Source organism: Rattus norvegicus, chromosome X (genome assembly GCF_021556685.1).
Source record: "Rattus norvegicus strain SHRSP/BbbUtx chromosome X, alternate assembly SHRSP_T2T, whole genome shotgun sequence".
Taxonomy (NCBI): Eukaryota; Metazoa; Chordata; class Mammalia; order Rodentia; family Muridae; genus Rattus; species Rattus norvegicus.
The window spans coordinates 44200265-44221263 of NC_141554.1; the positions used below are offsets into that span (position 1 = coordinate 44200265).

The 20999-nt window shown below is 38.9% G+C and overlaps 1 pseudogene; it reads right to left on the minus strand.

Annotated features, from left to right (window-relative positions):
• Positions 1–6696: 6696 nt before the first annotated feature.
• LOC120099494 (small nucleolar RNA SNORA17) lies at positions 6697–6843 on the minus strand (annotated as a pseudogene).
• Positions 6844–20999: the final 14156 nt, after the last annotated feature.

The window sequence follows — 20999 nt, forward strand, 5'->3', positions numbered from 1 at the left end:
TCCTCACTCCATGACATCTTGAATTAAGAGTGAGGAAAAGAAGAAATCAAAACAGGGCATTTTTGCTATTGTTTATGGTTTTGGTTTTACCCCGGTATCTAAGTTCCTTAAATATGGAGTAGACTGAGAATTTTAATACATTGTGACTTGCTGATCTCACAGCCTCATTCACTCTTACAAACACTTCTTTCATAAAATCCTTTCCTTAAATAGTTCAAACTCTTAGTGTTAAAAATAGAATAGGTTGAAGATGAAAGTTGTCTCTTTATGCTGACTTGGTCTTGAAAGCTTTGTGTTAAACTTTATGCAGTTATGTAATTATTATCATACATACATATATATCACATCTACATGCTTTTAAAAGAAAATATACTTTAAAGTTGTTTTTTCAATACAGATTCTGGATCTTAAGCAGAAGCATTGTTCTAAAGAGTAGTGATTTATTCCTTTGTTTACAAACAGAATTCAATAGTGATTAGTCACGTAGGAAGTAATTTAGAATATGTATTGTTTCTCCACAGCAGAAATAAAAGAAATGTTCAGTTACATTTGTGATTCTTTTTTTTTTTTTTGGATTATGGTCTTAAAGGGAATCTTTTAGAATTATGTAACTCTCAAAGCAGAAAACTATTTTATACCTATTTCACAAGATCAGTACAGCGTGAGTGTTTTATATCTATTTCACAAGATCAGTACAGTGTGAGTGGTAGAGGACACTTGGGAACACATGTGATAACATTTATAAGGGGACTCTTTCACATTATTCACTTTGGAGTGGAAAAGAACTTATACAACAGCAAATGAGTTCTGTAACAAAATACAATTGGTGTTCAGACTACCAGCACTTTTCTGTGAATGTCAAGACCTAGCCAGGGCCAAACAAGAGCTGGAAAAAGACCCAGCTTCCTTGTCCTATGGGATAAATAGAAAATAGAGGATTATTCTCCATTGACTCTAAGAGCTCCTCCAAGGAAGTGAACCCCAGAGCTCTGTAGCTCTGTAGTGACAAATTGTTTGATAAAATATTTCCCTTCCCTGTCTCTTTATCTCTATTCTCTTACTATGGCTTCTCATTCTTCTCTCAAACTGACTGACGTTGAACAACTGATGCAGAGTCCTTTTCTGGAAGGTTCACAAACTGAGACAAACTCCCAAGGGTAAATCGATAAAGAAATAAATCTAGTAATGAATTCAGATTGATCACATCACAGATTTTCAAATGCTTGCGTTTGATAAAGTTTTCCGAAAGCATTCATTTCCCTTAAACTCTGCTGTCTCTTGTACAAAAATAAAAAAAAATTATAAAAATACTGTAAGCTTTCTTCCTTTCTTCCTCAAAGTTCACGGCACTGTCTGGGAGTATACAATATTGATTTTTAAAAATTTAAGCACACAAATTTAAAAGTGAGTAATGTTTAACTGAAGTTCTCAAAACCTTTGCCAAATGATAGCTTTATGACTCAGTTTTGACAAACAAAAAGGATACCCTGCAGGCCAACTCTGTATATTCACAGAATAAACAATTGAATAGCTCAGGAAGGAGGAGGTGATTTAAGGGGAAAAAAATAGCAAAGAACAGGCCCTCTTAAACAAGGTTTGTTAACAGTCATTAGTAACCTTTGGCATTTCATTTGGACTTATATATGTTTGCCACTGGGGCTACATTAATATTTATTCATCACATTAGGCAATGCACTGGGAAGATAAAATAAAGAACTGTCTTCTGCTCTGTCTCAGTAAATCAGGGATGCTGAAGACTCTGGATATATCTGTGTCCTTCTTCAGTCTACAGCAGACAAATGAAGATATGTTGGCATGAAAATACATGTATTTCTGTTCACCCCAAATTCATTCCTTAAATTCCTGTCTTTGAATTTGAATAGCCCACACCCTCATCATTATTTTTGAACCATTTGCCACTGGAAAATATAAGATATAATTCAAATGTCATCCTCAGTATATTTTAATTCATACCAGAAAATACTAGACATTATGCACATAAGAATATTCTCCTGAAAACAAAAAAGCTTTAAGTGACCCAAATATACAAATGACTACATAAATCAAGGTCTACACGTGTAATGAACTACCACACAATGAAATTGTATATCATGAATGAATATCAAAAACATTATTTTAAGTGAAAGAATTCAGATACAAAAGGTCATGTACTCTGACTTATTTACATAAAAGTTATAAAAAAAGAAGGATCTATCTAATCTATATTAGAAACACATCAGTGTTGCCTGCAGCCAGGGGAGGATTAATTGTAAAGAGGCATGAGAAAAAACATTTATATGCTATCTTAAGTCTAATATTGGTTATATGAATTAACATATACCCACTCTTGTTGAACTCAGTATTAGGGTTGGCACATTTGATTGTATGAAAGCTAATCCTCAATAAAGTGTACTGAAAATAAATCATTTCTGAGTGTTCAATGAACCAACTACTGTTATGAAGTAAGCAGAACTTTAAAAGAAGAATTAAAAAGTTTGTATATATGTATATATGTCAGGATTTAGACAGAATTGAGTGTTTCCCTCGTATAACAGGGACTAGGAAGGCCTGGGAATCAATACAGAATTGATACTAGAAAGAATGAATCTGGGAGATGACATAAAAGCAAGATGGGTATAAGGGAAGGAGAAGAAGGTGGAGAGAAAATCAAAAGCAGATTCAACCCACTCAGTATAGAATTGTGCCTTTTAACAAATTATATTCTGTTTATCATCACTTTTTGGCTATACCCAGGAATGTCACTTTGTCTTGTATGAATAAGCGAAGAAAGATAAAGATATCAAAACATTGGGGTGCATCTCTTGGTGGTATAACCAGGTCCAAACTTTTTGATTGGGGGGCATTGGAGGTAAGCAATACCAGTGTTTTCCAAACATAAATGAACATTAGAATCCCCCATTGTACTTGTAAATAAGAAGATATTTTGGCTTCACTGTAAGAATCCAGATTCAATGAGTATGGAATGGAATTTCTGCATTTCTAACCAGTTTATGACATGAATCAACCAATGTCAAAGGGCCACCATGCTTTGAGTAAATCCCATTTAAAGTTCTAATAGAGCAGAATTGATTACTACTGAAGTTAGTTTTGTTTTCACAGCCAAGGCACAGAGGTTCCTGAGTTTTGTAGTAAAGAACCTTGAAGTATTTATTCAAGAGATTTCTAAATTTGTCCATTGTTCCAAATTTGGTCAGTCTTGAAAGAGAACCCCTAATGATTTGTTCATGAGGGAAGGTAAACAAGCATGTTAAAGTATACCCTGTTTGCATATCATTTCATTCTTAGAAAATTCCCAGCGTTGTCTGTCAGTGTGATTAATCCCCTCTTGTCTTATAGTCAGAATATAAGCTGACTGAGCCCTTTCAGATGTAAGTTAATGGTTTAGCAGGCCCCAGAATATGCAATTAATGAGTTTACCATACTGATATTTGTAATGTTAACATTACCAACAGCAGATGGGAGATGCCTACATTGGGTGTCTGTTTCCAATTAAGATCTTTAATTTATGATAAATGAATACATTTCAATCACATCTGCCTTGCATTCACTGTCTGCTTGGTTGTTCAACAATAGGAGCTTCTGGGAATGTTTTGGTACATAATGAGAGACTGAGTCAGCTCATAGCAAGAAGGTTCATTGTTTTAATGAATTCTTAAATATTAGCAATAAGTAAAAAAATGAACTCAATTTAAAAATAATAACTGATTTTTTCCATACATGTATGTGAAAATTTGGGAAAGCAACAAGAAAAAGTATATAAAGATATTGTCACAGTTACACAAACTTCATAAGCATTTCATTGTTTCCTTTCTGAACTACTCCCAAAATCATTTAGATAGACATTATTCCATATAAGTTCCTAGTTTTTCACTTTTGATCTCCTAAGCTCTACTTTCCTTATTTTATATAAGGAAATATATATTCTTCAGTTGATCTAATGCTTCATAACAAGTCACCTCAAAATTTAGTGACTTAAAACAAGAAGATTCATTTTAACAATCTGCAGTGTTGGCAGCACTTGTCAGGGCCAGCTGGACGCTGTTCCTCTCAGCAGTAACTGGGGCACTTGGATGGCTGGAGGCTGGAATCATCTGACGTCTTGCTCACTCACATGGGTCCTGCTCCATGCTGGGTTTTGGCTGAGACTTTAATTTAGGCTGTTAGCAGAAACATCACACATGACTTTTTCTGGTGGTCTGGCCTTCCCCAAAATGTGATAAGTAAATTTCCAAGTCTAGATGGCCCCTACAAGCAAGTGTGTGAGACCTGTATAGCATGTTAGACTTTACCTTCAGAAGTCACATACCATAACTTCTCCCACTTTAAAACATTGTGTAACAGTCTAGCAAGTAAATATAATAAGTTTGACATTTAATCTATGGTTAAATTTAGCTTGATTGTACTGTTAGATAGTAATCAATGCTTTTATTTTATAGAACCTATAGAAATTACTATATATGGCATTCTATTAGCCTGCTTTCCAAAGAGAATTTGTGCTAATGGTTAATCTTAAAAAGTTGCTTTGATTTTGGAAAGGTCTGATATAAATAGAATGTAATGTTTCTTGAAAAAGCCTTTCAATAAATCAGGCTGTTTTAGTAAGTGATGTAGAGATGATGAAGCAGGTAGATGAGGAAGATGCTCCTAGCTTACAATATGCAAGAGAACTGACTATATTCCAAACTGTAAAATTCATGCTATGAGTCATAGCATTTTCTACTTTAAGACAGACAGCCAGTGTTCTAAACTTGTTTGGCATTGGCAGATATAGGGACTGAAAATCCAATATGGCCTCATGGAATGGGGTTGGAAGAACAAATGCTGGGTCACATACAGAGTTAGAGTGTCTCCACTAGCATATATGCCAGCTCTGAGCAAATATTTTTCCAGGATTCTAGACAGATTTTTTAAAAATTTTTTATAGGTTCTTCATGAATTTCACATCACACACCCCAGTCCCACTCATTTCCTCTTCCCCTTGTATCTGCCCTCCACCGTTGCAATCTCCTCAAAACACAAGAAAAAAAATCTCTTTGTGGAAACTGTAATATGTCACAGTATGTCCTACGAAATACGCTTTTGTCCACATTTCTTTGCTTGCAAATGTCCATTCCAATGACTCGTTGGTCTTATATGAGGCCTCTGGCTTCTGCTACTCTATCGATATTGGAACCTCACTAGGCCTCCTCTTGAATATCCTATTGCTGTCCTGTGTCACGGAGAACAATCCTGTAGTTTTGGATCTGTAAAACTGACCCCAACAGTTCATTGATGGGGTAGATGATGGAATGGGCTAATTCAAAACCCTGGATCAGGGCATGAGAGGTATCTAAACTTGCCAGCACTCCTGTTCTCCAGCTCCCTTGTCCTTGGCCCTGACTCACCAGCAGCACCTGCTATCAGGGCCAACTCTATCCTGCTGCCCAGTTGAGGTGACGGGCCCATTCTTCCAACTGTCGCAGCCAGTGAGGGACATAACCAGTTCTTCCACTCTCATGACCCCAAGGTCAGCTCTCCTGTCCACCATAAATGGCAAGTGGTGGGGGAGGAGAAAGGAGTACCATCTCTCTCTCACCCCTGTCACTACACAGAAGACAAGTGGTGAGGCGAACTCTTTTACTCTCTTGCCCTTGGAGCCAGCTTAGTCAAGCCTCTGCCACCAGGTAAGCTCTACTGTGCTGTCCATGTAAGGTGCAGGGCCCACAATCCTGAGTGCTACAGGTGGAAAGGGGTAGGGCCACCTCTCCTTTTCTCACAACCCCAGGGCCAGGTCTTCCACCTGCCAGTGGTGAGGAGCAAGAGAAGGGAGAAATCACTCCCTTATTCATTCTACCACATGCAAGATGTATGGTAGGGCCAGCACTCCCACACTAGAATTCTCCATCTGGATCATCCAAAACTCCTGCAGTGCACATGGCCAGCTCTCTCAAGTACTGGAATTGGCTAGGGGATGGGTCAGCTCTCCTGCTTTCAATCTCCCAGGGACAGCACTCCCATGATTCCCAGGTGAGGTCTGCAGCCAGTTCTGCACAGTCCTCAGACATCAATATGTCCCTGGGCAGCAGCCCTGATCAGGAACAGTCCTCTGCTGCTACAAGGCCAGGGACCCTAGACATGTCCCAGGTGGCATCACCAGCTACTCACATCAGACTGCTCTTCACTACCTCTGAGTCTTCAGTTCTTCCTCTCTTCATTGAGACCACATCCTTCTGTTTCTCTTTCATTTCCCCACCGCCTACTTGCTCCTCTTAGTGGCTCCTGGGGTTTCTGAGTGTCTGGGGCCATCTGAAGAGTGGTCTCCAGAGGACTATTCCCTGCTCATGCATTATGGCACCAAGCAGGGGTAATTTCTGGCATGATCTGCAGACCTACATCCTGCATAGCACCCAACTAACTCCCTGTCCAGGCCTCATGGTTCAGGTATGGTGGCTTGCTTCTTGCCTAGACTGCTGGCATGGCCCCATTTGGGCAAAGGGTTGTCTATTTGGGGCTGATTCCTGCTTGCGGATGGGGCATCAGTCCTTAGAAGAGGTTCTTCTAGTCTCTGGCTTGCTTCTGGTCCTGGGAGTTGTCAGGGCCTGCTTGGTGCCAGATTGATGGTCATCTCAAGCTCGTTCCCTGTCTGAGGCCCCTGGCTCAGGACTGGTGGTCATCTCAGGCATGCTTTTGTTAGGGAATGTTAGGCTACTAATCATTCAAATATTCATAAGTTATTCAGATGTTCACAAATCAGAACACTAAGCATAGACAATGCCTCTCTCCTCTGTCACCTACTGACACACGTGACACAGCAGCCATACCTGCAATGCCTCTAGGGGCAGGTCAGATTATTTATATAATCTAAATATGTAAATAGTTAGTTTAGAAATGTAAGGTACAGGGCTGGGACGATAGTTCAATTGGTAAAACACTAACAATAGAAGCAGGAAGAATTTAGTTAAATCTGCAGGACTCATATTTTAAAAAATAATTTCCTGTTAAAGATTAGAGACAGATGGATCCCCTTAGCTTGCTGGCCACCGAGCCAGCTTAACTAGCCAGCACGGAGCCAGTAAGACTTCATTTCAAAAGAGAAGGTGGGCAACTCCTGAAGCACATCCCTAGAGATTGATGCCTAGAAATTGTAATTTGTTGCACAAACAAAACGCCATGTGCCTTCTTGTAGTATCTTGGCTCCATCTATTTCAAGCTTAGTATAAGGGCCTTTATATGTTCTTTATACTCAAATGTGCCATTCTGAATAATTTCATACCTTTGGCTAGAAAAGGTTAACAAACATCATTGAATTAGCATAATTCATATAATTCAATGATTTCCATCACCTATATTAAAATGATACTCATCTTACTAACTATAGATTCCCAAAGCCTTTTATCTAATTGTGGTTATGGCATTACTCATGGTCCTACATCTTTATTATGCTGTCATTGAAAAGTGCTTCCAGTGGCTCCCTTAAAGCAGGTCATCAAGTTTCACCAATAGTGCTTCCACATGCAAAAGCTGCCAGAGTATGTAGTTAAATATGAATGACAACTCATTTTTGGATATAACAAACACCTATGTCAGAAATGTAAAGGTATAGAGCAATTCATATTCCAAATATGTCTTTTCTTGAATCCTTTATTCTATAATTTCTACAAAGGGTACTCCAACAGAATAAAAAGAACAGAAAGAATATTGGTTATTAATTGCCCCAGAGTTGGCATTCCCAGAATATCAGTTACCAGGAAGTGCTTTAGAAAATTTATAGGGTTGGAGATAAAATGGTTCAGTTACTAAAGGAGGACACACACACACACACACACACACACACACACACACACACACACACACAGAGAGAGAGAGAGAGAGAGAGAGAGAGAGAGAGAGAGAGAGAGAGAGAGAATAGACACAGTGAGACAGAGAGACAGAAAGAGACAAAGAGTGAATATACAGAGAGACAGAGAGAGAGGAGAGGGGAGAGAAACACTACTTCTCTGGGCCTGGAAGTTTACAGCAGGGGCTCAAATGTTCAGACTTAATGACAGTATTGAACATAACCACAGATGAAAAATTTTTCAATAATTCCCACAAAGGTAGACATCACAAAGACATTAGTGTTATAAAAGAGTCATTAGCTTTCAGTGCAGTAGTTTAAAAACTGTTCCAACCTCTAATCTCTGTGGGCTTTCATGACAGCTGATCTTCAATCATCTCTCTTGATATAGCAGTTGCATTTGAAACAATTTATCAATATTTCTACCTGAAACACTCCCATTACTGTGATTGCAGATGACTAAATTCATCTAGTTTTTCCCTTAAGACCTGACTGGTCTTTCTCTGACTCCCATATTCATTGCTTTTCAACTTACAAACATCTAATCCTTCCAGATCCCAGCATGTGGACTTCACTGTTTCCTCTTACTCCTCTCAAACTTGCCACCAGTGTCACGGGTTTATATATCATTTATAGGCTTTTGATTTTCCTATTCATGTTTCTGTTCAAGAAGTTTGTTCAAATGTCAAAAGCACATACCTTGCTGCCTAGCAGGCATCTCTGAATGGATGGCTACAAGTGTGTCTGAAATTGAGATTCTGATATTAAATCCCATCTAACTTTCAATCTATTCACAGTATCCCCCAGTTTATATGATAACTACACCATTTCTCCAGGTACTAAGAGGGGACACCTTGACACCATAGTTTACCTCTTTTCCTGGCATCCTGGAGCTAGCTCAGATTGACACATAAAAGTTAATGGTGCGCATCTTTCCCAACTGTGTGATCAGTGATATTACAATGGTCAATTGGAGTTAGTTATGATAGGAATGTGTATATCATGAAAATCCACGAACTCTGTATATTATGAATACCCAACCTCTCCTTATCTAATCTGCTTGTTACATGTTTCTATCACACTACTGCATGTACATCTCATCTCACCTGATTCCTTAACTAAGCTTGCTCAATCTGATTTCTTCCAAATATACTCATCCATAAATCAGTACTATTTCCCATAGATAACACTCTGGATGAAGTCATCCAAACTTGTATACATATTTAACATACAATATCCATAATGGTCTTCCCATGCCTGCCCTTTCCCCTAACAGTGCATTCTCCAAATGATAGTGTGAATGATTTTGTTAAAATAAAAGGCAAATAAATCATCACTATTCAAGTCAAATCTTCTTTATATACAAAGCTAGAAATGTATGACGAATATGGGTTTATATAGCTCATATTTGGGGAAACTGAAATTCCAAATAGAAAAATACCAGCTCATGTGAGAGCTCTCTTAGCTGTGTCTTGTGGTGGAAGGCACTATGAAAGAAGTACACATGAAAGGGAGAGATAACACTGTGCAACAAGAAGCCAGAGCAAGAGAAAGGAGACTGTTTTGTTACTGCTCAATAAGTCTTACCACTTAAAGGATACATCACAACATTGTCAAACTGATGACTAATCTTCTACTTTAGAGATACTTGAGAGGCACATTTCAATTTTCATTAAGTCATTGTCGGCGATGTCTTCATCATCTTCATCATCATCATCAAATCCTTTAGTTGTTTCCAATCTATTCAAGAATAACAACTGAAATTCTTATGATGCCTAAAAGGTAGGATTTGATTCCACGGATTCTCTCCATTGCCATGTCCTCTTATTCTTTTACTTGAGTACTTGACTTGAATCACACTCACCTTCTGGCTGTACCTCAGTAATACCAAACATGATCATGCCTCAGTGTTTGAGGTTGACACACACTGTGCCCAACAACCACTCCTTCCTCTCTTTCAAGGTATCTCCTAGGCCGATCAGTCATTATTAAAATATCACCTTACTGATATCTTTTCTGATATTTCCCTAAAGTTGTACTCCGCACCAGAGTGCACACACACAAACACATATATTCACTTCTGTTTCCTTCTTTTAAAAAGATTTATAAGTTATTAATTTTTATGTGCATTGGTGTTTTGCCTGCATACATGTCTGTGTAACAGTGCCAGATCCTCTGGAACTGGAGATGTAGAAAGCTGTGAGTTGCCACGTGGGTGCTGAGAATTAAACCAGGAAGAGCAGCTAATGCTCTTCACTGCTGAGGCATCTCTTGAGCCCCTCATTTTTCTTATTTAAGATATTCTTTTAACTACCTAATAATACCATGTTATTTTTCTTGTCTTTGTTTTCTGTTTTCCTTCATTAGAATGGAAGTCCCATTAAGGCAGGGATTTTTCTAGTGCCTGTGTCTGTTTTGTTCCACAATGTACCTATTAAAGGTTAAAAAAGTAATGTATAAAATAAATTGTGTTAGAATGAGTATATAAATAGCACATGGGTAAAAGAAGACAAATCGGCACTGTTTGGAATTTCTAGCATTTGCTAAAAAAAACTGGCTCCATTTTAAAAATCCTATTCCCTGTGTGATGTTTGTGTATTGTGTTTCATATATAATTCTATATGCTAAACCTGTGTGTTTCATGAGTAACAGTAATAGTAATGATAAAGTATGAAACGCACTATTCTAATCTCATATTCTAATTTCATGCATGGTGGAAACAGAATGACCAAGGTGAAATGGCATGCCTAAAGTTTCACAATTGAACTCACACCTTCCAAGCCTAATCTCTAATATACAGTAAGCAAGGAGGAAGGACAGGATGTCAGTCTGTATGCCAGAGGCAATAGTATATTTGTGGAGACCTCTGCCTCAGCCTGAAAGGAGGGTTTAAGCAAAGGGGAAAGGGTAGGAGGAGGGAGGGGGAAGTGTTTCTACCACCTGTGGTGTTACTGCTGCCACTCTGATACTGCTGGTGGCTCTGAGAAGCTTCACTGGCTATACTTAGGTGAGGGAAGTGCAGAGGAGCTTCTGGTGGTGAAAGCTTCAGGAGAGCTATCTCTTCTCAGGCAATGTTACAGCTTTTGTGACAAATGCTCTCAGACAATGGAGTAATTCTCACACACCTTTATTCCTTTTGGATAGGATCTTATATACAGTTTTGAGGTGGCTAATTGGCTTGGCCTGCGATGCCTTATCTGCGTGAGGAGGGGCTTGTGAGTGTTGCCCCTAATTGACTGATGGCCACAATTCTCTCTGTGAAGGGATGTGGCTATGTAACAGGAACCTGATGCTGGGACCAGGGGAAGCTCCTACCACCATCCATTCAGAGTCCCTGGGTCTTCCAGCCTTTGCTCTATCTTATCAGGCTTCCTCTCATGGTCAACTGCCCCACAACGGGAAGTGCATCTGTAGTTGTATACTGGGATATCACTAAGTACTCTACCATTGGCATCCCAGTGGGATGAAGAATCTGGTGTGAAATAAACTTCTTCAACTGAAATGTTAATACAACTCTCAAATTATCATAATTAATGACATAATTAGGAACATGGAAATACAACTATGGCTCAATGTTAATTAGATGAAAATATCTGACACCTCTAATTAAGAATACAGAATGGTAGCAAGATATGTGAGAAGACAAAATTTTACTCAGAATTTAAAAATTAAAATGAGATATATTACAACATCGTATGATTAAAAAGAAATTGCCATATAAATAAGGGTCCACACACCATATCTTCAATAATCATTATTTCAGGACAGATGAGAGAGTCAACTGATCATCTTAAGTTTACATCATCTTTTGGTTTTACAGTGAATGATTACTCTCTCCATTGTTGATGATGCCCTTTATTTATGCCTGGAAGTTATTGTTTTATGATGCATTTTGCCCATAAGTCAATGATTACACAAAGCAACATGTTAAGAAGATCTCTTAACACCTGTGAGACAGAAGAAGGTGGATCTCTGTGAGTTCAGAGCCAACTAAGTCTGCATAGTGATTTTAGGACAGACATGACTACATAGTGAGAACCTGTCTGAAAATAAAAGGCAAAAAATGGTGAGTTTTATGAAAAAGTCTTTACTGGCTAATGACTAAGTTTTGGTTTGATATCCTAAAGATTTATCATTATTATTATTAATTAGTATTAGTATTAGTACTATTTTAGTTTTAGAAGATGGTTGAGCTTACACTTAAGAAAGTACATGAGTAAGCTCGGAATACCCAAGATACAATTCACAAACCATAGGATGCTCAAGAAGAAAGAAGACCAAAGTGTGGATGCTTCAAACCTTCTTAGAAGAGGGAACAAAAATACTCACAGGAGGAAATATGGAAACAAAGTGTGGAGCAAAGACTGAAAGGCCATCCAGAGATTGCCCGACATGGGGATCCATTTCATATACAGTCACTATACCCAGTTACTATTGCAGATGCCAAGGAATGCATGCTGACAGGAGCCTAATATAGCTGTCTGCTGAAAGGCTCTGCCAGAGCCTTACAAATATGGAGGTGGATGTTTGCAGCCAAGCATTGAACTGAAAATAAGGTCCCCGATGGAGGAATTAAAAAAGGACTGAAATTCAATGAAATCCCCATCAAAATTCCAACTCAATTCTTCATAGAGTTAGAAAGAGCAATTTGCACATTCATTTGGAATAACAAAAACCCAGGATAGCAAAAACTATCCTCAACAACAAAAGAACTTCTAGGGGAAACACCACCCCTGACATCAAGCAGTATTATAGAACAATAGTGACAAAAACTGTATGGTATTGGTACAGAGACAGGCAGATAGACCAGTGGAATAGAATTGAAGATCCAGAAATGAACACACACACCTATGGTCACTTGATTTTTGAGAAAGGAGCTAAAACCATCTAATGGAAAAATAGATAGCATTTTCAACAAGTGGTGCTGATTTAACTGTAGGTCAGCATGTAGAAGAATGCAAATTGACCCATTCTCATCAACCTGTACAAAACTTAAGTCCAAGGAGATCAATGACCTCCACATCAAACCAGATACACTCAAACTAATAGAAGAAAAAGTGGGAAAGAGTATCGATCAAATGGGCACTGGGGAAAATTTCCTGAAGAAAACAAAATTGGCTTATGCTCTAAGATAAAGAATCCACAAATGGGACCTCATAAAACTGCAAAGCTTCTATAAGGCAAAGGACACTGTCATTAGGACAAAACGTCAACCCACAGATTGGGAAAAGATCTTTACCAATCCTACATCTGAGAGACAGCTAATATCCAAAATGTTCAAAGAACTCAAGAAGTTAGACTCCAGAGAGCCAAGTAACCCTGTTAAAAATGGGGTGCAGAGCTAAACACAGAATTCTCAGCCTAGGAGTATAGAATAGCTGAGAAGCACCTAAAGGAATGTTCAACATCCTTAGTCATCAGGGAAATGCAAATCAAAACAACCCTCAGATTCCACCTCACATCAGTCAGTATTGCTAAGATCAAAAACTCAGGTGACAACAAATGCTGGAAAGGATGTGAAGAAAGAGAAACACTCTTCCATTGTTGGTGGAATTGCAAACTGGTACAACCACTCTGGAAATCAGTCTGGAAGTTCCTCAGAAAATTGGACATTGCACTATCTGAAGACTCAGCTATACCATTCCTGGGCCTATACCCACAAGATGCTCCAACATACAATAAAGACACATACTCCACTATGTTTATAGCAACCTTATTTATAATAGTCAGAAGCTGGAAAGATCCCAGATGCCCTTCAACAGAGGAATGGATACAGAAAATGTGGTACATCTACACAATGGAGCACTGCTCAGCTATCAAAAACAATGACTTCATGAAATTCATAGGCAAATGGATTGAACTAGAAAATATCATCCTGAGTGAGGTAACCCAATCACAGAAAAATACACATGGTATACACTGACTGATGAGTGGATATTAGCCCAAAAGCTCATATTACCCAAGACACAATCCACAGACCACATGAAGCTCAAGAAGAAGGATGACAAAAGTGTGGATGCTTCACTCCTTCTTAAAAGGGGTAACAAAATATTCATAGGAGGGGATATAAAGGCAAAGTTTAGTGCAGAGACTGAAGGAACAGTCATTCAGAGTCTGACCCACATGTGGCCCATATATATACAGCCACCAAAACTAGATAAGATTGATGATGCTAAGAAGTACAAGTTGACAGGAATCAGATACAGATGTCTCCTGGGAGACACAGCCAGAGCATGTCAAATACAGAGGCGAATGCGAGCAGTAGACCAGTGAACTGAGAATGGGGTCCAGTTGGAGGAATTAGAGGAAGGATTGAAAGAGCTGAAGGGGCTTGCCACCCCATAAGAACAACAATGCCAACCAACCAGAGCTCCCAGGGGCTAAACCACTACCCGAAGACTGTAAATATGGACTGACTCATGGCTCCAGATGCATATGTAGCAAAGGATGGCATTGTTGGGCACCAAAGGAAGGAGAAGTCCTTTGGTCTTGCCAAGGTTGGATTCCCAGTATAGGGGAATGTCGGGGGGGGTGGTGGTGGGAAGAGGGGGTGGATGGGGAGGGGAACACCCTTATAGAAGAAGGGGAGGTGGAGGGTCTAGGTATCTATGGCAGGAAATGGGGAAAGGGAGTAACATTTGAAATGTAAATAAAAAACCCCATGGGAGAGAGAGCTCACCACCCAGACAGGTAGGCACTCCTGAGACTGCAGGGCAGGAAGGACGGCCAGTACTGCCCACCCCTGCCCACATCCCTGGCCCAAGAGGAAACTGTATAGGGCCCCTGGGAACAGGAAGATAGGGGCATTCAGCACTGTGGTGCAGACACCATCCGAATCTGAAGGGACCTGGTCAAACAGCTCCCTGCACCCGAATCACTTGGGAGGGAGAGCTAGACTTTCAGAGGGGCAGACATGCCTGGGAAGCCAGAGGAGACTACTCTCTGCCCACATTTCTGACTCCAGAGGAAAACCCTTAGCGACATCTGGGCCCCCTGTGCACAGGGTTCCCAGAGAAGGAGGGGCAGGCCCTTATGGTTGCTGCCCTCATGGAGAGCTGAATCCCGGCTCTGAGAAGTGACTCCAGGCCTGGGACCAGAGGTAAGACCAACTTTTCTGCTCCAAGTGCCTGCCTGGTGGACTGAGGCCACATGCCCACAGGAACACCTGAAGACCAGCAGAGAGGAACGACTACACACCTGAAAGCAGAACACTCTGTCCCCATAACTGGCTGAAAGAAAACAGGAAAACAGGTCTACAGCACTCCTGACACACAGGCCCATAGGACAGTCTAGGCACTGTTAGAAATAGCAGAACAAGATAACACCAGAGACAGCCTGAAGGAGAGAGGCAAGCACAGGAACCCAAGCAACAGAAACCAAGACTGCATAGCATCATCAGAGCCCAATTCTCCCACCAAAGCAAACACTGAATATCCAAACACACCAGAAAAGCAAGACCTAGATTTAAAATCACATTTGATCATGATGATGGAGGACTTCAAGGAAGACATAAAGAACTCCCTTAGAGAAATGCAGGAAAACACAGATAAACAAGCAGAAGCTTATAGAGAGGAATCACAAGAATGCCTGAAAGAATTACAGGAAAACACAATCAAACAGTTCAAGCAATTAAAAAATGGAAATAGAAGCAATAAAGAAAGCACAAAGGGACACAACCCTGGATATAGAAAACCAAAGGAAGTGACAAGGAGCCATATTTATAATAGCCAGAAGATGGAAAGAACCCAGATGACCTTCAACAGAGGAATGGATACAGAAAATGTGGTACATCTACACAACGGAATACTACTGAGCAATCAAAAACAATTACTTTACTTTATGACATTCGTAGGCAAATGGATGGAACTGGGAAATATCATCCTGAGTGAGGTAACCCAATCACAGAACAACACGCACGGTGTGCACTCCTTGATAAGTGGATATTAGCCCAAATGCTCGAATTACCCTAGATACACATAACACATGAAACTCAAGAAGGATGACCAAAATGCGAATGCTTCACTCCTTCTTTAAAAGGGGAACAAGAATATCTTTGGCAGGGAATAGGGAGGCAAAGTTTAGAACAGAGGCAGAAGGAACACCCATTCAGAGCCTGCCCACATGTAGCCCATACATATACAGCCACCAAACTAGATAAGATGGATGAAGCAAAGAAGGGCAGGCTGACAGGAACCAGATGTAGATCTTTCATGTGAAACACAGCCAGAATATGGAAAATACATAGGCAAATGCCAGCAGCAAACCACTGAACTGAGAACGGGACCCCCGTTGAAGGAATCTTAGAAAGGACTGAAAGAGCTTGAAGGGGCTTGAGACCCCATATGAACAACAATGCCAACCAACCAGAGCTTCCAGGGACTAAGCCACTACCCAAAGACTATACATTGACTGACTCTGGGTTCCAACTGCATAGGTAGCAATGCATAGCTTAGTAAGGGCACCAGTGGAAGGGGAAGCCTTTGGTCCTGCCAAGACTGAAACCCCAGTGAACCGGAGGGTGGTAGGGCAGTCAGGGGGGAAGGATGGGGAGGGGAACACCCATATAGAAGGGGAGACGGAGGGATTAGGAGGATGTTGGCCTGGAAACCGGGAAAGATAATAACAATTGAAATGTAAATAAGAAGTACCCAATTTAATAAAGATGGAGAAAGAATAAATAAATAAAAAATTTAAAAAAGAAATTGAATTTTAGTATTGTTTGTCCCTTCAGGTTTTATTTAACAAAGAGGATCTACCTCTCCTCATGGTAAATATAGTAACAGAAAGCAGGGTGTGCTGAAGGCATGTTTTCTTTTGGTAAAGAAGTCTAGAACTTTCTTTTCTTGCCAGGGAAATCTATTCAGAGCAGTAAATTCTCCCACTTGCTGTGATGAGATCATTTACCTTAACAGTCACCAGATGGGAGGAAGAGGGCCATGAGCAGCAACAGCACCAAGGGCTGATAATGCCAGCAAGAAGCAAAGTCTACCGTGGACCTTCTGAGCTCTCTTGTACAGAGATGTACCTGACCTAAAATTCTTGGGGGAGGGCAAACCCAAAGAGCTAAGATATTATGATCTCAAATATACTCACCTAACATTTTCCTTTTTTGTTTGTTTTTTCAAACTTATAGCCTGCTAACTGCAGGGAATGGAATTAAAATGCTCTGTTTAGATAAGAAACTATGGAAGACTCCAGAGACTTAAAGGGGTGTCCTTTAAAAGTAGAAATCTATTATATGGTGAGCCACACATGAAGAAGGTATTTTGTGCCACTTATGTTACATAGGTTGTTATTGGCCTTCTCAGTTAGCAAAGTTAATGCTGAAGCTATTTTAGAGAAAATGTGAGAGATCTTTGAATAGTCATTGCAAGAAAATAGAGCAAAATACCCAGAACCATTAAGTATAATGTTTGGCCTCCACTATGTCCGCCACACAGCTTTACCCTGACCTTGATCTTCAGAGGGTTTGTTTGTTTTTACTTCCACATTTGGTTTGACATTAAATGTTTTATAAATTAATCTGTTTTTTAAACTCTGTTTTTAATCAGCATCTCTTGCTCTTGTCTTTAAGAATCAGGCAAGTCTACATCTGACACCTGTGGTTATTAATAAAGATACACATCAAAGTTTTGGAAGACTGACAGACAGAAATAAAACGCTTGGCAACAAAAGCATAACAGATAAAAAAGAAAAATTGATAAGCTGGATCTCATTAAAATAAACCTTTCCTCTGCTTAAGGTACTTGTTTTGATTTGTATATAGATGCCCTATTTTATGTAAACAATTTGCTGGAAAGGTGATCTTTCTGCCTCAATTAAATTGTTCTTAAACCTTTGACTTCTATAAAAATTCAGTAGGATTCATTCACTTGTGTTTGTTGTAAATCTACTTTGTTCCATATATTTTATCTTTATTATTGTAACACAGAAGGCAGACACTCTTTGTTAGACAAAACCTGAAGAGAGAAAAGACTAAAGTTCATTTTCCTATTGATATGCACATTTACATTTTTAACCTAAGTATTTTTACTTACTAGCACATTACTTGAAATTATTTCAAATATGAAGTCATATACAGGATAATAAATTCTTGTGATTGTAAAATTAATAGGTGATTATGTGTTTATTAATCTACTAATAATACAATGTTTGAATACTGTAGTAAGCTTTAACACTAAGGAGAATATTTCTTTACACTTTGCTCTTTTAAAATTTTAGTTCACAGAGGTCTAATACTTTATCATGAATTTTACAATATCCTAATGTGTTTCTCTGCGCAAAACAGCTTGCTGGGGTTCCAGTAGAAATTTTAGTAAACTTAAAAGTCAGTTCAAGAACTGACATTCTCACTATGTTGAGTCTTCCAGTTCATAAACATGGTAAAGTTTATCCCCCTCATTTTAAAGGTTCTGTTTGATTTCTTTCATTAACATTTTATAATTTTAAGGACACAGATGCTCTTGGTTTTGGTAGATATATAACTATATATTTTCTATTAATTGAACAAGTATAAGTACCATTTGATTTTTTTTTTAATTTCATGTTTTAGTGTTGATCTTTTATCCTGCAACCTTTCTAAATTTACTAACTCATTCTATAAGGAACTTAGGTATGGGTTTTGTGTGTAATTTTTTAGATTCTCAGAAATTTCTTAAATAGTTCTATTATCTGTGAATAAGGAGAGTTGGATGCCTTTCTGTTCCTTTTACATCAAGTTTTGGAGAAACAATGTTTCCTACTTCCCAATAAGAGCGCTAGAGATTCAGAGTAGTGAAGAGAAGAGAGTAGGCATCAGCCTAGAATGTCAGGTGCCCAGACTAGGCACATCAGAGAATAATCTTTAAACTTCAGTGCATCGCCCTTCCTCCCTTTGCTTTTTCAGAATAATTTTACATGTCATCTGGTCTTATCTTTTTGTAACTTACACTCATCTTACATGTGTAGGTTCATCTTTTTTTTTCTTTTTTTCGGAGCTGAGCACTGAACCCAGGGCCTTGCGCTTGCTAGGCAAACGCTCTACCACTGAGCTAAATCCCCAACCTAGGTTCATCTTTATATTTAATATCATGCTTGTTTTAAGGCTTTTCAGGCATTTGATCCTGCAGGCAAGCTTTTCTGTTAGTGGATTTCTACTCTAAACTTCTGGGGTTTTTTTTTTTGAGGGGTAGCTTAGCAGAATTTGTGGGGGTGCAGTTTTATGAATGGGCATTATCAAGGGTCTGGTGTTTTCTATTTATCTGTAGCTGGTAATTTGCTCCAGGAAACTTTGTGAATGAACCACCAGATTATATTTTTTACAGTATTCTTGGCTAATTACAATACCTAGAATTATATGTAGTGTGATGTTTTCAGTATAATTTCTAACTACGTTCTAAATACGTATCCTTATACCCACAGGTGAGTGTATTTTTTACCCTCCATCAAAGAAGCTTTCTTTGCAAAAATAAAAATGGAGGTCATCACACAACCAGAGTTGATCAGAAGAAGATGAGGAGAAAGAGAAGGAACAAGATGATGATAAGGGATTCCGGAGTGATAGTGATGGAATATCCAGACCCAAGAAGAATACATCTTTAATACAACTCAAGTACATAAAGTTTAGGAAAGAACATGGAAGAGAAGGCATCAAGACTATATAAGCCAGAGAACCAGAGAATGTTCTCTTAGAAATGACAGGAAACTATACCCCCAATACATCAACAATGTGGCTGTGTATACAAAACTTGAACAAAAATGACACCCTTAGGCATGCTAACATGGAACTAGGAATTCTGAAGGGGTCCCATCCCTAAACAAAGAACTAAAATTCAGGAATGCTGAGAGTGGAGGAGTCTTCTCCAGAGATAATGCCCCATCTTACATTGATTATCTAATATGACGTGGTTATCCCCAAATCATATACATACAAGTAATGTGTTTGTGTGTGTGTGTGTGTGTGTGTGTGTGTGTGTGTGTAAAAGCCATGATCTCAAAATTGAACAAGGAAGGTAAGTAGAAGGAGTTGGAAGAGGGAAATGGAAAATGATGTAATGTTTAATTTTAAAAGCAACAAATGTATGTATGTATGTATGTATGTATGTATGTATGTATGTATATATGTATGTCTATGATAAAGAAGTAATCAAAATGTATGGCTAATTATGACATGCTTAAGTAGAAAACTAGAGTGAAATGTAGGTTATTTCTCTTAAATCAAACTTGTTCTTGGACATTTTCATACATGTATACAATGTATTCTGATTACTTCCCTTTCCATTTTGCAACCCTACCTTGTCTCAGTCGCAATTTTATGAACCCTTTCTCTTCCCTAGTAATTGCTTTTCCATATTCATGTGGGTTTATTTTGTTTTGAGACCCAGTAGGTTTAATGGGACATCTGTGTGCCTATGGTCTCAAACACTCTGTCTTTTGGAGCTTGGTAAGTTAAACAGTGATCATTCAACTGATGGTAGTGACTCCCCAATTCCAGGAATCTATTATTGGCCACTAGATCAATGATGGTAGTACTTCTTGAGTACCTCCATCACCCATGTTTGCCTATTGAAAGATCTCTTCTTGTGCAGGCTTAATGCAGGCATTGAGTTCATAGTACTGAGGTCATTACTGGAATGACTATATCACATCAGAAGATAGCATTCCATACTCTTCTTCCTATATTCTAACTCACATTCTTATTCAGCTATGGTAAAGACAAAAGATCAGAATATGACTGCCATTCAAAAAGTTTCTAGTAACAGGTCCACTAGGTGGATGCCCAGCTCAAGGAGAGGAGGGCACATAGAGATGTGCTGTAGTCTCTCAGTAAGTGAAGGAAGAAAAGACATGGAGAAAATAAATCTTTTTGTGGTTGACACAGAAAGGAATATACAAAGCATGATAGGCAAGTTTAGGATTGACTAGTTTGAGTAATTTTGGTTGGTGCAAGTCCACAGGGATTATTCCTAGTCTTCTGTTGTTTGTCCTACAAATGATGAGGGTAGGATGTTCTTGAATCTGACAGATGAGGGTATGACTGGAGCTGTAATTAGTTTGCATGTGAAAGGAATCTTACACTATTTTTCCATATGAACTAACCTTGTCAATTCTTCCACAGTCAGCAAGTGCCCAAGAAGATTAGGTAAATAGAACACAGAAACTAGAAAGTATAGTTGTTACCAAA